The sequence below is a fragment of the Scyliorhinus canicula genome, chromosome 13 (genome assembly GCF_902713615.1).
Source record: "Scyliorhinus canicula chromosome 13, sScyCan1.1, whole genome shotgun sequence".
In the NCBI taxonomy this organism is placed as follows: domain Eukaryota; kingdom Metazoa; phylum Chordata; class Chondrichthyes; order Carcharhiniformes; family Scyliorhinidae; genus Scyliorhinus; species Scyliorhinus canicula.
In genome coordinates, this window is record NC_052158.1 from 36,088,211 (window position 1) to 36,103,578 (window position 15,368).

Consider the following 15,368-nt stretch of genomic DNA (forward strand, 5'->3'; position numbering starts at 1 on the left):
CCTAGCTCCCTAAAGGCCTGCCTGACATCCTTGTCCCCTTTCCTACCTATGTCGTTAGTGCCAATGTGGACTACGACTTGGGGCTGCTCCCCCTCCCCCTTAAGGACCCGGAAAACACGATCCGAGACATCACGTACCCTTGCACCTGGGAGGCAACATACCAAACGTGAGTCTCTCTCGTTCCCACAAAATCTCCTATCTGTGCCCCTGACTATTGAGTCCCCAATTACTAATGTTCTACTCCTTTCCCCCCTTCCCTTCTGAGCAACAGGGACAGACTCCGTGCCAGAGGCCCGTACCCCATGGCTTACCCCTGGTAAGTCGTCCCCCCCACAAGTATCCAAAACGGTATACTTGTTACTCAGGGGAACGACCGCAGGGGGTCCCTGCACTGACTGCTTCTTCCCAGTCCCTCTTACAGTTACCCATCTATCTCCAGTCTTTGGTGTAACTACTTCCCTGAAGCTCCTATCTATGACCCCCTCTGCCTCCCGAATGATCCGAAGTTCATCCAGCTCAAGCTCCAGGTCCCTAACACGGTTTTTGAGGAGCTGGAGTTGGGTGCACTTCCCACAGATGAAATCAGCAGGGACACTGACGGCGTCCCTCACCTCAAACATTCTGCAGGAGGAGCATTGTACTGCCTTCCCTGACATCCCCTCTAGATTAAAAAAAACAAGAAAAAGAAAAAGAAAGGAAGAGCTTACCTGATATTACCTCAAACCCTGATCCCGCTGAAAGGTAAGCAAATTTAAAGGCACTCACTCACCTTCACGACAGGCCCCTGCTCCCGCTTCCCAACCACCGTGGGGTGGGGGGGTTGGTTAGAGGAGGAGGTAGGGTGGGAAACACTCACAAAGTGTTTCGGGTTCAACTGTCACTTGCCAACAGCCCCTCCACAAACCACCTTCAACTTAGGCTGACCGCACTGCACGTATGCAAATTTCCCCAGAACAGCTGATCAGTAGCTCTGCTCTGCTGCCCTCTGCTGGTTGCTTGCCTTTACTCAAACTCCTTGGGTCTTCTTCGCAGGTTCACCTTCAACTTAGGCTGACCGCACTGCACGTATGCAAATTTCCCCAGAACAGCTGATCAGTAGCTCTGCTCTGCTGCCCTCTGCTGGTTGCTTGCCTTTACTCAAACTCCTTGGGTCTTCTTCGCAGGTTCACCTTCAACTTAGGCTGACCGCACTGCACGTATGCAAATTTCCCCAGAACAGCTGATCAGTAGCTCTGCTCTGCTGCCCTCTGCTGGTTGCTTGCCTTTACTCAAACTCCTTGGGTCTTCTTCGCAGGTTCACCTTCAACTTAGGCTGACCGCACTGCACGTATGCAAATTTCCCCAGAACAGCTGATCAGTAGCTCTGCTCTGCTGCCCTCTGCTGGTTGCTTGCCTTTACTCAAACTCCTTGGGTCTTCTTCGCAGGTTCACCTTCAACTTAGGCTGACCGCACTGCACGTATGCAAATTTCCCCAGAACAGCTGATCAGTAGCTCTGCTCTGCTGCCCTCTGTCTGGTATAAAGTTGTGAGGCAGCATCATGGACGTATAATCCGTCAAGCAAAGTGGCTAGAATGATTCGTTAATATTAGATCGTCGTTGAGGACGATTACCTGGTGTTCAATGAAACAGATAACTGATAAGTGGAAAATGGTAATGATTAGTCAGAAAAGAGATGTGACGGAGAAGATCGAGAGCGATTCTAAGCGAGATGAGGATAAATACAGGCAGAAGGTTGGAATAAAAGAAGCGACAGATAGATGGGGCTAGAAAGAAAGATGGGAAGATATGATGTGGGCGACAGAAATAAACAAAGACGGGAAGAATAAAAGTTATGGAGATAGAACTGGAAAGAACAACAAAGATATAAACGGAAAAGATATGTTTTCAATCAAGCTCGGTGTGCTTCGAGCGTTTTATTTCAGCTCTCGCTCCATAGTTTTCGATTCGACAGTATCTCTCTCTCTCTCTCACCCTCTCTATCTCTCTTTCGTTCTCTCTCACTCTCTCTCTCTTTGTCATCCTGTATATTTCTTTCACGTTGATGTGAAGTTCTCGCATAGTGATCAGTCCCACATTAATGACAGTATTTGTTAGATTTGTCCCATTGATGTAGCTCTGTGAGCGATTCGATTTGAAGTCTGGCTTCGCTGTTTCATATCGTGTTTCTTGGGAAGAAAACAACTTTCAAAAAAACACCTGCAGAACTTCCCCGGCTCAATATCCCATAACATAATTTTAATGCCAAATCCTGACGTAACATTATTTTAGGTTTCGTCGGTGCTAATATAATATATGACTTCGATACCACTTGCAGCCACATGCCAGATGACATCTGTGAAGGGATTTTGTTTCTACGATTTAACTAATCCAACAATAATATTCAGTGGGTATTTCACGGCGCTCTTCAGCTCACCTCTGAACTTAGTCTGGCTCGCAGCGTAAATACACGTGTTTGTGCAGGAACTGAGCAGCTGCAGCAGAGCTGCGGTGCGCTCTGTGATGAAGCGTGGGTCAGTGAAGGAGTCGTAGTACTGAATATTTGAAATCCGCCGGTAAATGTTGTACACAACCTGTGTCACCCATAACAATATGAAACAGCCCGAGATGCTGAAGAGTAGAACGATGGATTTCTTCCGATTCTCTATCTCTGGATCCTTGCGATTTTCATCATTCGTGCCGCTGGTGAGGGCTATGCGGGTTTTACTGGCAGCCAGAATACGTTTGACAGTCAGGGCATTGAGCAGTAAAATCAGAACAAATGGAACAATGGGTATTAAAATACGGTGTAAATGTTCAAATGCGGTCCAGGCGGGGGAAGTAAAAAAACTCTTTATGAAGACACAATGCCAGGGGACATTATCAAGTATATACTTAGGCTTCTTTATAAAGTACCACGGGACAGATTCTAAGCAGCACAGCACAGTTACTGTTCCGAGAACCAATGCCGCCGTTTTCTCGGTGCAATATTTTTCTTTCAGCTTCTGACAGCAAATGGTCACAAATCGATCAAATGTGAAAGCAACCGTGAACCAAACAGACAATGCTGTGGCAGCGAATCTCGTGAATGTTATGAGACAACACACAGGAGTGATGGACAGGAATGAATCTCGGAAATATACCCGAGCTATTTGCGTCAATAGGGGATCAGAGATAACGACGAGGAGATCGGCCACTGACATTCCAACGAGGTAACGGGTTACGCATTTGGAGAGACCACAGTTCTGTCGTGATAGGATTACAATGGCCACTAAATTAACTGGAAGAAAAAGAATAGGTATCAGAACTGGATACTCACTATACTGAGAACCAATACAATAGCATGAAACGATGTGGAATGGTATTTTACAATTCATTGCAACATCGAATGGTGTAAAATGAATTCAATTTTTGTATTCCCTTCGGCAGCAGGTCTTTTTGGGAAATGCCCAGGAACAATTATCAGTCATAAACTGCGCAATTAACAGTGAAAGCAAATGCAAAGCTGGCACAATGGCAGTGAGGAACAGAGAAGGAGATATATGGAGCGCTCATCTCAATTAATCTGCTGAATGGCGGCCATGATATCTTAGGGCAAGTGGGGCATGATCACTCCGAGAGCAGAGAGCCTTAGGGTATGTTGAGAAAGGTGAAGATTATGACAATTTTTAAGTTGAGGGTAAATTATGGATTGGAGTATGCAACTGAACAGTGAAACTGTGACCGAGGAAAGGTGGAAAGGAAAACATTGTGGAGGAGAGGGAGGAGTGTCACCGAAACATACTTGAGCAAAATGGAAAAACACTGCAGCAACAGTTGAGAATTAATAGGATTGAATTAAATAATGGGAGATAATATGATTCCCATGGGGAGTCTGAGGCAGAGTTGGACAAAATCTAATTCGCTGCTCCCAGGAACATGGGCCAATCATTCGCTTCAACCATTAATCACGATGGTTCTCGTGAACAGCTTGATCAGCATAACGTGGGCAATGCTGCAGTTCAGTTAAGAGGGAGTGGAGTGCTATCTGCTGAAGCGACACTGCACCAAGATCCATGTTTTAATTTGGAACTATACCTGCCGATGGTAAAGGTTCCAACGTTGTTTGCATCATCTAGTTGACCAGAAATCTTTACCGCTCTACGGCTGCTGTTGGCACGTCGGGACTATCAAATTGGTAACGAAACTGTTTGTCAGCATTCTCAATGTACCTTACCCGACTATTATGTCTTGGAATTGGAACACGTAACCTTTGGCTTAGAAATTATTGATAATACCCCCTGAGTTTCAAGACTTCCTCGCGGCAACACATGCGTCCCATAAGTTAGTTTCGTGCATGCAATGAGGAGGTATCTGGGTTGCCATGCACTTCTTTCGCTGTCGCTGTTTGGATTCAGCTTGATGTGGGCCATCTCCTGGAACGTGTTCCTCCTTCTAGTAAAGGAGATTAGGCCATATATTCATGTTTTTATTGCATCGCCGTCACGATTTAGTGCTCCGACAGGGATTCGGTCTGTTCAAGACGCCCTGTTGTTCTCTAACTGTTGGGTGGTCTTTTCCACCTCATGATTGGTTGGGGTTTTGCCAATACGGTGGAAGACAGCACGTTGTGGGACAGAGGCGAGGACACTCGATTTGAAGGCAAGGCTTCTGTTATGGAGAATATTAAAGTGTTCCTTTTAGCGGGATTTGGTTGATTGCATCTCTGCTCTTGACTGGTACCTCAATTGATGGCCAGCATTAGGGTGAGGACTTGTGTGCTTGGGCCATAGCTAGTATTGCCTGCGCTGGAACCCTCGCGTGTCACAGTTGGCAGATAACTGGGTGATCTCCTGCCTTTCTCTGCTGGACGTCAGCCGTCAGCCTTCTGTAGAGCTTCTTTATTTCTCTCGAGTTGGATTGATGTTTGAGGTCGAGAGGTTTCTTGAACTTGCTTCGTACCATCTGCTGGATCTCCATCACAAGTCTTAGGGAGGAGCCGAAAAAAATTAGAATTCGTAGAGAAACGATTTTCAGAAAATTAATGGGATTGAATACGAACAAACTTGCAGGGTCGGACAGTCTTCGTCCCAGAGAACTTAAGGAAGTGGCCCTAGAAATAGTAGATCCATGGTCGTCATTTTGGAAAATTATTTGGACACTGGAATGTTTCCTACATGTTGGAAGGTAGCGAATGTAGCCCCGCTGTTCAAAAATGGAGCGAAGACAGGGAACTGTAAAGCAGTGAGCTAAATGTCTTCAGTTGGGTAGTTTCTGGGGTCCATTATCAAACATTTTATAGCACAACATTGGGAAAGCAATGTCAGCATGGGTTTATGAAACAAAAATCATGCTTGCCAAAACTACAACAATTCTTTAAGATATAACTAATAGAGTTAACCAGTGGGTGTGGTTTATTTAGACTTGCAGAAGGCTTTCGACACGGTCTCACATAGCAGATTAATATATGAACGTAACGCGTGTGTAATTATGGGTAATGTATCGAGATGGATATAAAGCTGGCAAACAGACAGGAAGCAAAACGTTGGAACAAATAAATTATTTTCTGGTTGGGAGGCAGTGACTAGTAGGGTTCTGGAGGGATCTGTGCTAGTACCCCAGCTATTCACAATATATATTAACGCTGGAGGAATTTAATGTATTATTGGAAATTTGCAGATGTTACCAAGTTGGATGGGAGAGTCAGCTGTGATGAGGATGCTTCAGGGGGATTTGAACAAGCTGCGCCAATGATTAAATGTATGGCAGGTGCAGTATAATGTGGACAAATGTGAGGTTATTCGCTTTTGTAGCAAAATGGAAAGGGAAATTATTATTTGCATGGGAGTAAATCGAAAGACGTAGTCACAGAGTCCATGGTGTCCTCGTGAATCAGTCGCTGAAAGAAGCACGCACGTGCAGCAGGTAGCAAAGAGACAATTGGTATGTTTCCCTCCATAATTTGAGGATAAGGGGTAAACGATTTAGGATTGACGTGAGGAGATATGTCTTGATCAAGAGCGTGGGGAATGTCTGAATTCGATACCAGATGAAGTAGTTGAGGCCAACATGTTGTGTAATTTCAAGAAGGAATTAGATATAACCCTTTGGAAAAAGGGATCAAAGGATATGGGATTGGCGGGCGGGGAGCGGGGATAGGGTATTGAACATCATGATCAGCCACGATCACGATTCAATGACGGAGTAAGTTCGAAGGGCCGACCTACCTTCTCCTACTTCACGTTTCCATGTTTTTGTGTTTCTATATTTCTCATCGATAAGGTCTTGCAGCGCGATTCTCACTTCTTGGACTGAAGGCTGGATAATCCAATTTGGAGGATATTCCGATTTTACGAACTAAACGTCTGTGCAGCCCACGCAATGGTGCTCCGTCCGGTGGGGGTTTGCAGCTGTGCCACGTCACGCCTCCTGCAGGTTCGGATGGAGAATAGCCGGGCCTGTGGCCGTGCATGCGCATGTCGCCGACCTGCATCGCCTGGACTGTACAACATGTCGCCCTTTGCGCCTGTACCTGGCCTGCCAGATAGTGTCCCCCGTAACCCCTCAAGATTCGCCGTATTCACGATTGAAATTCAGGAAACTGATGAGCTGCAGCCGCATATGCACACTTCACTCGACACGCACACCATCTGCGCCAACAAGATGGCAGTAAGGACAGCGGCACTGAGATTCACAGAAGATGAGCTTGAGAATCCTCTTGGACGCCATGGAGGAGAGGCGGGCCACCTTATTCCCCCACCGCGGAAGGAGGCAGCCAGCAACCACCATTCGCAGTGACTGAGCACAAGTGGCAGAGGCAGGAAAAGCATTGAGCAGCACCAGCTGGACCGGCCGGCGGTGCTATACAAACTGCATGACCACCTCAGCGTGGCCAAGGTTATTGGTAGCACTGTTTATCAATACGTGTCCCACTCACCCGTAACCATAACACCGCCCAAGGCGGGGGGCGGTCGTACCCCACCCTGTACCTTATTCCAGAATCTGTACCGGCCTCATGGCCTGGTGCCCTGATCACTGAAGCCACCAGCGACACACCCCATCGGCTGTATGCGCCAGACTGTCTAACACTGTGCATTTTATCCACGACGCCCCCCCCCCCCCTCACCCCAGGACAATGCCGCCCATGATCGGAGGGAATGGGGAAGACTGGAGCGGGACCGTCGGACTTCTATTCCTTCATCACAGCAAAGCAGAGGGACCTGGACTCGGCGTGCCCAAGAAGAGAGCAGTCGGTCGGAGGATATCGGCGTCAGACAAGGAATTGAGACCCCTGTGTTGCGCTTCCCTGTGAAACATTTGTCACCCCCATACACCACTCTAACACCCCACCCCACACCACCATCCCCCACATCACCCTCAAACCACCTACTTCCCCACACCACCCTCACTCCCGCCCTTACCCAACGCTTACACCACCCCATCTATACATCACTCCCGCACCCACACATACCACCACATCACCTTTACCCCCAACCCAACCCTTACAGCAAACTCATCCCACACCACCGCCAAACCACACCTGCACCAAACCACCCGAAGCACACACCTGAACCTCCCTCAACAAGCTCCCGATCTCGATCTAATCATGCATACTTTGTTGTGTCTTCCAGGACATGCTGGTGATGGGAGAGGTCTTCTGGGCGTCCCCCAACATCAGCCAAGCCGCAGACAGAGGCCAGAGTGCAAAGCAGTGGGGCAATTAAACCAACACAGTAAACAGCCATATACCCGATGCCAGGGAAACGCCGGAGCTCCACTCCGAGGATGACATGTATTTCCCATCACAGCTGTCTTCAACACCTTCCACCAAGCCAGAGGCCAGCACCTCGGTTAGGCACTTTCGTGAAGAGGGCACCGTCTGATGATTACCACACAAATGCTCCAGTCCATCAGCCGAAGGCCAGCCGTTGGATGGCAAGATGGCGGGCAGAGCCCTGGGACAAGCTGTCGTCCAGATGCGTTTCAGACTTCTGGAACGGACAGTGCCATCGGTTGTGGTGATGCAGTCTCGGAGACAGGGACTATATGAGGGGTTGGTAGCGAGTATCCAATACCTGTGGGCGCAGGTGTTGGAGCCCAAACACATGCACGAGGTGGTACCGGTCATGTGTGCCACAGATGCCAAATATGCACGGGGGGCATCAGAAAAGAATGCCATGGGGGCAGGTGTTGTGGCTATGGATGAGCATGATCAAAGAGCTGGTGCAATCTGTGCAAGTGGTCACCGAGGCCCACGATAGGTCGGCCATCTCACAAGCAGCCATGTGCCATAGCCACCTGGACATCGCTGTGGCGCTGCAGAGTGTGGCCCAGGCACAGCAGGCGGTGGCTGAGAGTGTTGTGGCATTGCGTAGAAGCTGGCCAGTTTGGGGGAGATAAAAAGGGCGGAGGGCCAGACCCAGAGGACGATTGCGTATTAATTAGCTGATGTGCAGAGACACAGAAAAAGAAGAAAGAACAAATAAAATTACAGCACAGGAACAGGTCCTTCAGCCCTCCCAGCCTGCGCTGATCCAGATCCTTTATCTAAACCTGTTGTCTATTTTCCAAGGTCTACTTCCCTCTGTTCCCCACCCGTTCATATATCTGTCTAGATGCATCTTAAATGATGCTATCGTGCCTGCCTCTACCACCTCCGCTGGCAAAGCATTCCAGGCACCCACCAGAAGGTGGTGGCATAGTCACAGCGTGATGTGGTGCGGTCCCATTTAGAGGTGGTCCACTCGTTACTCAATAACCACGAGAATGCAGATGCTGGTCAAGACGACAGCGGGCTTCCAGGACTGGCAATGCCAGGTGTTGGGGGATCCTCACGGGTAAGCTCCGCTCGCAACCACCTGCCATGGATAGCTTGGACCACTGGATACCGCTGAAGAGGAGTAGGTGATGGGGATCGTACTGGTGACTCCTGCAGGCGAGGTGCTGGAACACTGCAGCTCCTCGGACTGCCCCCTCCTGTTTCTGGTGGATCACATGGTCAGCGGACAGAGCAGGGTGTAACCACGACACCTGTGACACCCGAGAAGCAGCCGTGCCTATCCAGGCCTTATCACCCAGAAGATGCCCTCCATTGGGGACCAAGATCACAGGGCGTGACTCTTAGCAGGCTGACTCAATTCCTGATTAACCATCAGTGCATCCAACTAGACTGAGCATTGGTTTCCGAACGTTAGAACAGTAGGCACCAGTCAGGGCAGCACATATGCAGGGCACAGTTTAGCAATAGTGGCGTGGACACGTATGTGTATATATGTTTCCACATTAAACATCTGTACAGTGTTACAACCTGCCTCGTTGCTCTGTCAGAAGGATGCGTCGTGTAAGCTTGTCTGGGCTGGCCAAAAAGGGGGCGTTGGTGGGGAAGCGTCTGGAACAAAGAATAATAATCTTTATTATTTTCATACGTAGGCGATATGAACCCTGCAAAGACGTTACTGTGAAAAGCCCGTAGTCGTCACACTCCGGCGCCTGTTCAGGTACACTAAGGGAGAATTCAGATTGTCCAATTCACCTGACAAGCACTTTAGAGGCTTTTGGGAGGAAACCGGAGCATCCGGAGGAAACTCTCGAAGACAAGGGGAGAACGTGCAGACTCTGTACAGACAGTGACCCAAGTGGGCATCAAACCTGGGACCCTGGCGCTCTGAAGCAGCAATTGGTCAGATGCTGTTCATGTCCTTGGCTCAGGAACTACAAATCAGCCGGTGTTTAGTGCTCTGGTGTCCCATTCCCATCCAACCAGCCTCCCACGCACCCTACCTCCCGCCCTCCGCCACTCTAGGGATTCAATTGGAGACGGTGATGAAATGGCCAGCTCGTACGCATGGACCACCCAGGTGGACGGTGGAAATAGCTTCCCTGGGCAGGATTCAGACCTTGTCAAATGGTGCAAAGCACCAGACCTCATTGCAGAGCGGGTTGCCATCACCCTCCAACCCGTGGACCATATCCGCTATTACTGCCAGGCCAGGGCCCGCACCCCGGATTGTGACAGGTAAGTATCACGTAGATGGTTACAGGCGGCTGGTGGTTCGAGGGGCGGACGGTGGAGGGGTGGCCAAATGGGTTTCGGATACCCCAGACCAGAACCCCCTGGCCCCGGGGAACCTGGAGGCGATTAGATCATCCCGTGCGCGTTGTCCTAGTTTACACATTCTATGGACTCTCCGTGTATGCGTGGGTTCCATGCTTTGTCCATCCTCGCCCTCCCACTCCTCCTCATCAGAGGAGGCCGGGCGTTTATCCTTCTACTCCAGCACAACGCCCCTCTGCTGCCCGAAGTTGTGGAGGATGAGTGTGGCCCTCCCAGCGCTATACTGGCTGGCCACGCCAGAGCAGTCCAAGTACCTGAAACGCATCTTCAGTGTGCCAAAGCATTGCTCGATCATGCCCGTGGTCGCTGTGTGGGTGTCGTTGTAGCGGGTCTCTAAGTCAATCTGTGGCCTTTTCATAATTGCCACAGCCACAACTCCAGTGGATATACAGTGTCACCCAGGGGGAAGGGCCCCAGCCGAAGGTGCACCTCGAAAAGAACGGGAATCACCGAGTGTGCCACTGTCCAACTATAGATTGCAGAGGTGCACGATGCGCATCTGATGGTCACACCAGCAGCAGGTGCATTCAGTGGAAATCCTTTTTGTTTCTGTTGAGCGGCCTGTCATCTGCAGGTGCTCCTCGGGCGGCATGCTTCTCGTCCATAACGCCCAGGGCCCAAGGCATCTCGCCGATAGTGGCACTGAGTACTCTGAGTTCCCAGGCAAGTCCCGACACAGTGACCGGAAGGACAGCCATGGCATAGATATTCAGCTCTACTGAGAGGGTGTGTCTGCCCTAATTACTCACCCTGCTTCGATCTTGCAAATATCTAGTATTGTCCCCCTGCTCAGTCGGAGGCTTCTACGTATCTCCACTCTGGCATGTCCTCGAATGACAGGCGTTGCTGGTACACACTGCCTCCTTTGCACTTCTACCTCCTCCACATTAGCGTGCTTGATAGCCGGCTCTCCATCCTCAAAGGGTGCTTCCTGTTCCGAGGGGCATCCTCCGCTGATGCAGCTTCCTCCTAATATAGCTGCAGCTCGAACAGCCACAGGGCATCTCCCAGGGCTGTGGCGCTTAGGTGGAACGTCTCCAAAGATAATTATTCCAATTACCATTCTCTGCAGAGGGTGAAAAGCTGACGTTACCACATACGCAACCAGGTCCAACGGGCTACAACGTGGGTCTGTTTAGACTGCGAACTCTGCCCCCCCCCCCCCACCCTCCACCGTCACACCTCAGCCATCCCCACATCCATGCCCAGTCTGGTCATGGCTCTCTTCCCTGGTGCCCCGGGTACCATCAGCTGGCACTGCCCTTGCCAGCTGTACTCTCTGCCGCCCCCGACCAGTGCCCCACTGCAGGGGCTACCGTGAGCATTGCTCTTGGCTGGCCATCTAATGCCCCCCCGGCAGGTGATGTCTGGTTTCAGGGGGGTACAGCGCTGAGCTGTACAGGGCTGGGGTGCGGGTTGGTAGGGTGGAGTGCAGCGCCAGCGGGTGGCGGTTTGGGAGATTGGGGTCTCCCTTAAGGCACATGTCACTCTGCAGAATCAGGGTCCAAAGTGGATGGTCAGTGGGATGCACAGCATGATATCTGCCTTGCAGGATGCTCCTCTCACAGTTCGGTAAGCCCTGCCAGTATCGGTACCGCATCCCATGTTAGCGCCTCTCATGGAGCTCGCTTGCGGCTGTGGACTATGTCGAGCACCGCCTCAGTCGGGGGGGGGGGGGGGGGGGGGGGGGGAGTGCGGCGGGGAGGGGGGAGGTTTGAGGGAGGTTACTGGGGCATATTGGTTTGGATTTGTTTATTGTCACAGTGGTATTTTTCTACGAGCAGCTCAACAGATCATTAAGTACATGAAAATAAAATGAAATAAAAGAAAACACATAATAGGCAACACAAGGTACACAATATAACTACATCACGCCGGCATCGGGTGAAGCATGCAGGGTTGTAGTGTTAATCAGGAAAACCCACAAGAGGGTCGTTTTAGAGTCTGGTATCAGTGGGGAAGCAGCTCTTTTTGAGTCTGTTCGTGGGTGTTCTCAGAGATTTATATCTAATACCCGATGGGAGAAGTTGCAATAGTGAGTAAGCTGGGTGGGAGGGGTCTTTGATTACTGCCAACTTTCCACAAGCAGCGGGAGGTGTAGATGGAGTCAATGGATGCGCGCCAGGTTTTTGTGAAGGAGTGGCCTGTGTTCAAAACTCTCTGAACTTTCTTGCGGTCTTGCGCCAAGCCGTTCCCATATCAGGCTGTGATGCAGCCAGATAGGATGCTTTCTACGGTACATCTCTGAGTTGGTGAGAGATACTGTGGACATGACGAATTTCCTTAGTTTTCTGAGGAAGTATAGGCGATGTTGCGCTTTCTTGGTTGTAGCGTGAACGTGGATGGACCAGGACAGATTTTTAGAGATGCGGACCCTGAGAAATTTGAAACTCCTAACCAACTCCACCACGGCCCCGTTGATGCTGACTGGGGTCTGTACAGTACTTTGCTTTCTGAAGTGAATGACCAGCTCTTTAGTTTTGCTGACATTGAGGGAGAGATTGGTGTCGCTGCACCACTCAACTAGGTTCTCAATTTCCCTCCTGTATTCGGACTCGTCGTTATTCGCGATCCGGCCCACTATGGTTGTTTCGTCAACAAATTGTAGATGGAGCAGGAACCAAATTTTGCCATGCAGTCATGTGTGGACAGGGAGTATAGTAGGGGGCTAAGTAGGCAGCCTTGCGTGGCACCAGTATTGAGTACTATTGTGGAGGAGGTGTTGTTGGTTATTCTTACTGATTGTGGTCTGTGCATTAGTAAGTCGAGGACGCAGTTGCAGAGTGAACAACCATGTTCTAGGTTTTGGAGAGTTGATCTGAGCTTTGCTCGGATTATGGTGTTGAAGGCGGAGCTGTAGTCAATAAATAGTAGTCTGATGTTGGAGTCCTTCTTTTCGAGATGCTCTAGGGATGAGTGTTGGGCCACGGTGTCTGCTGTGGACTGGTTCGGCGGCATGTGAATTGCAGTGGATCAAGGCGTTCTGGGACCATGAAGGGTGATACTGTTCATGACCAACCTCCAGAAGCACTTTATTACGACTGAGGTCAGGGCCACTGGACGGTAATTATTGAGTCACGTTGCTTGGATTTCTTTAGCACCGTTATAATAGTGGTCTTCTTGAAGTAGGTGGGGACCTCGGAGCGGAGTAGGAACAGGTTAAAGGTGTCCGAGAACACACCTGCCTGCTGGTCCATGCAGGCTCTTACTGTACAACAAGGGATCCCGTGTGGACCCGTCGCCTTCCGAGGGTTCACTTCCACTCTGCATTCAGCAGGCGGAGAATTTCACCCTTTGTGTTTTGTCGTCAAGTTACCAAGTGTCTCTTCTTAGGAACAAATATGCTGGCCATGAGGACAGTGCAGGCTGAGGACATTCTCACACCCTAGGTCATGGGGAGTCGCCAGGCTGGCTTTGAAGCTCTGGTAAATAGTGCTCCTTTAAAGCTCGTTGAGTGCCTCCGAAATGAACTTCCTATGGTATTGTTCATATTACATTGGGGCGACATTGATGTTCATTACTCAGCAGATTAGACGGTGGCTTGTCCAGCAGTAGTTGGCTCCTGTCATAGCACGTGTGGTACGTACATCCTTGTTATGCCTTACACAGACAATGACGTAGTCAAGCAGCTGGCAGTTCTTGGAGCAGGAATGTTGCCCAGAGTTTGTGTACTTGACTGACAGAACAAATGGTGGTCATGACAAGGCTGTTTTCTCGGCACTTTGTCAAGAGAAAACGCCCTTAGAGTAGGATTTCTCTACCCACTCTGCCCATTACACGACTACAGACACTTGACGCCGTCAAGGAGGACACGCTTGGGGTCTGTTAGGATCAAGGTCAGGAAGTGTACGTGGGCTGGAGTGAAATCGGTCGCATCCTGCAAGACAGATCTTGCTGTGCGCCCCACTGACATTGAGGACTCCGTGGACTGGTTCTGGGCTAAAGAATGTCAAAAGGTCAGAAGGCATTCGTTTATCCCGCCACAGCTGAGGTGCTAGCCCTCTAGTCATCTTGCTGACCTAGCTTTGAATACTGACACGTCTGACAAAACGCAGTTGGCAGGCATTAATATCGACACTCAGTTGCTCTCTGTTGCATCTGGATTCTGAATTTCCATGGTCCAAACTTAGTTTCAGGAGTTCGAAACTTCCATTGTGCGAGTTTCTTTAATATAGGATTGCGGCTGCACAGCAGCTGCCAGGCGGGTTCCAGATCTTAAGGACTGGTCCATTGGCAAGTGGATCCAAGACGATTGGCAACCAGGAACTGCTGTTTGAGCTGAGAACATAGAACATACTGTGCAGAAGGAGGCCATACGGCCCACCGAGTCTGCACCGACCCACTTAACCCCTCGCTTCCACACTATCCCCGTCACCAATAACCCCTCCTAAACTTTTTTGATCAATAAGGGCAATTTATCATGTCCAATCCGCCTAACCTGCACGTCTTTGGATTGTGGGCGGAAACCGGAGCACCGGGAGGGAACACACGCAGCCACCAGGAGAACGTGCAGACACCGCACAGACAGTGATCCAGCAGGGAATCCAACCTGGGACCCGGACGCTGTGAAGTCACAGTGCTAATCAATTGTGTTACCGTGCTGCCCAATATACAAGAACATAGAAGCACATACTCGTACATTCCTACTTTCCCCTTCCCACAAAATCTCTAGACACATAAAGTTCAGTTTCGCCTGATTCCTTCGGCTAAAGTCTTTCGCTTTATGCCCCACTCTGCTCGCTGATCTGTCGTTCTGTGTGATGTAACGCCCTCGGTGAATTATCATTCTTTAGAGCCTTGCTATCCTCGCCGATGTCTGTCTCTTTATGCTAAACAACATTGCATATAAATAGAAGAACGAATGATTCCAGCAGAATCAAATTGTAAGCTCATAACACATGACATCATGGCATTTCATATTACGTCACCACCAAGTGAGAGGCGTTTAGTCACTGGAGTCTTAATTCAGAGACCCACAGAAATCCTCTGGGGTCCTGGGTTTGCATCTCACCGAGGCAAAGGTTGAAATTAAACAGTAAAAATTCTGGAAGTAAAAGTCGAAACCCAAGTCGTACATTAATGTTCTTCAGAAAATCAATCTGCAGTCTATACATGGTGTGGCCTGGCCTACATCTGATCGCACACCAACAGAAATGTATTTGAGTCTTAAATGTCCTCTGAAATCGCCTGGAATCCCCGTCACTGCAGTCGACCGATACGAAAGGAAACAAAAGGAATTAATGTGGACGATCACCCGGCATTCTTGCTTGGCACCAGAAACGGCAACAGGAAACTTA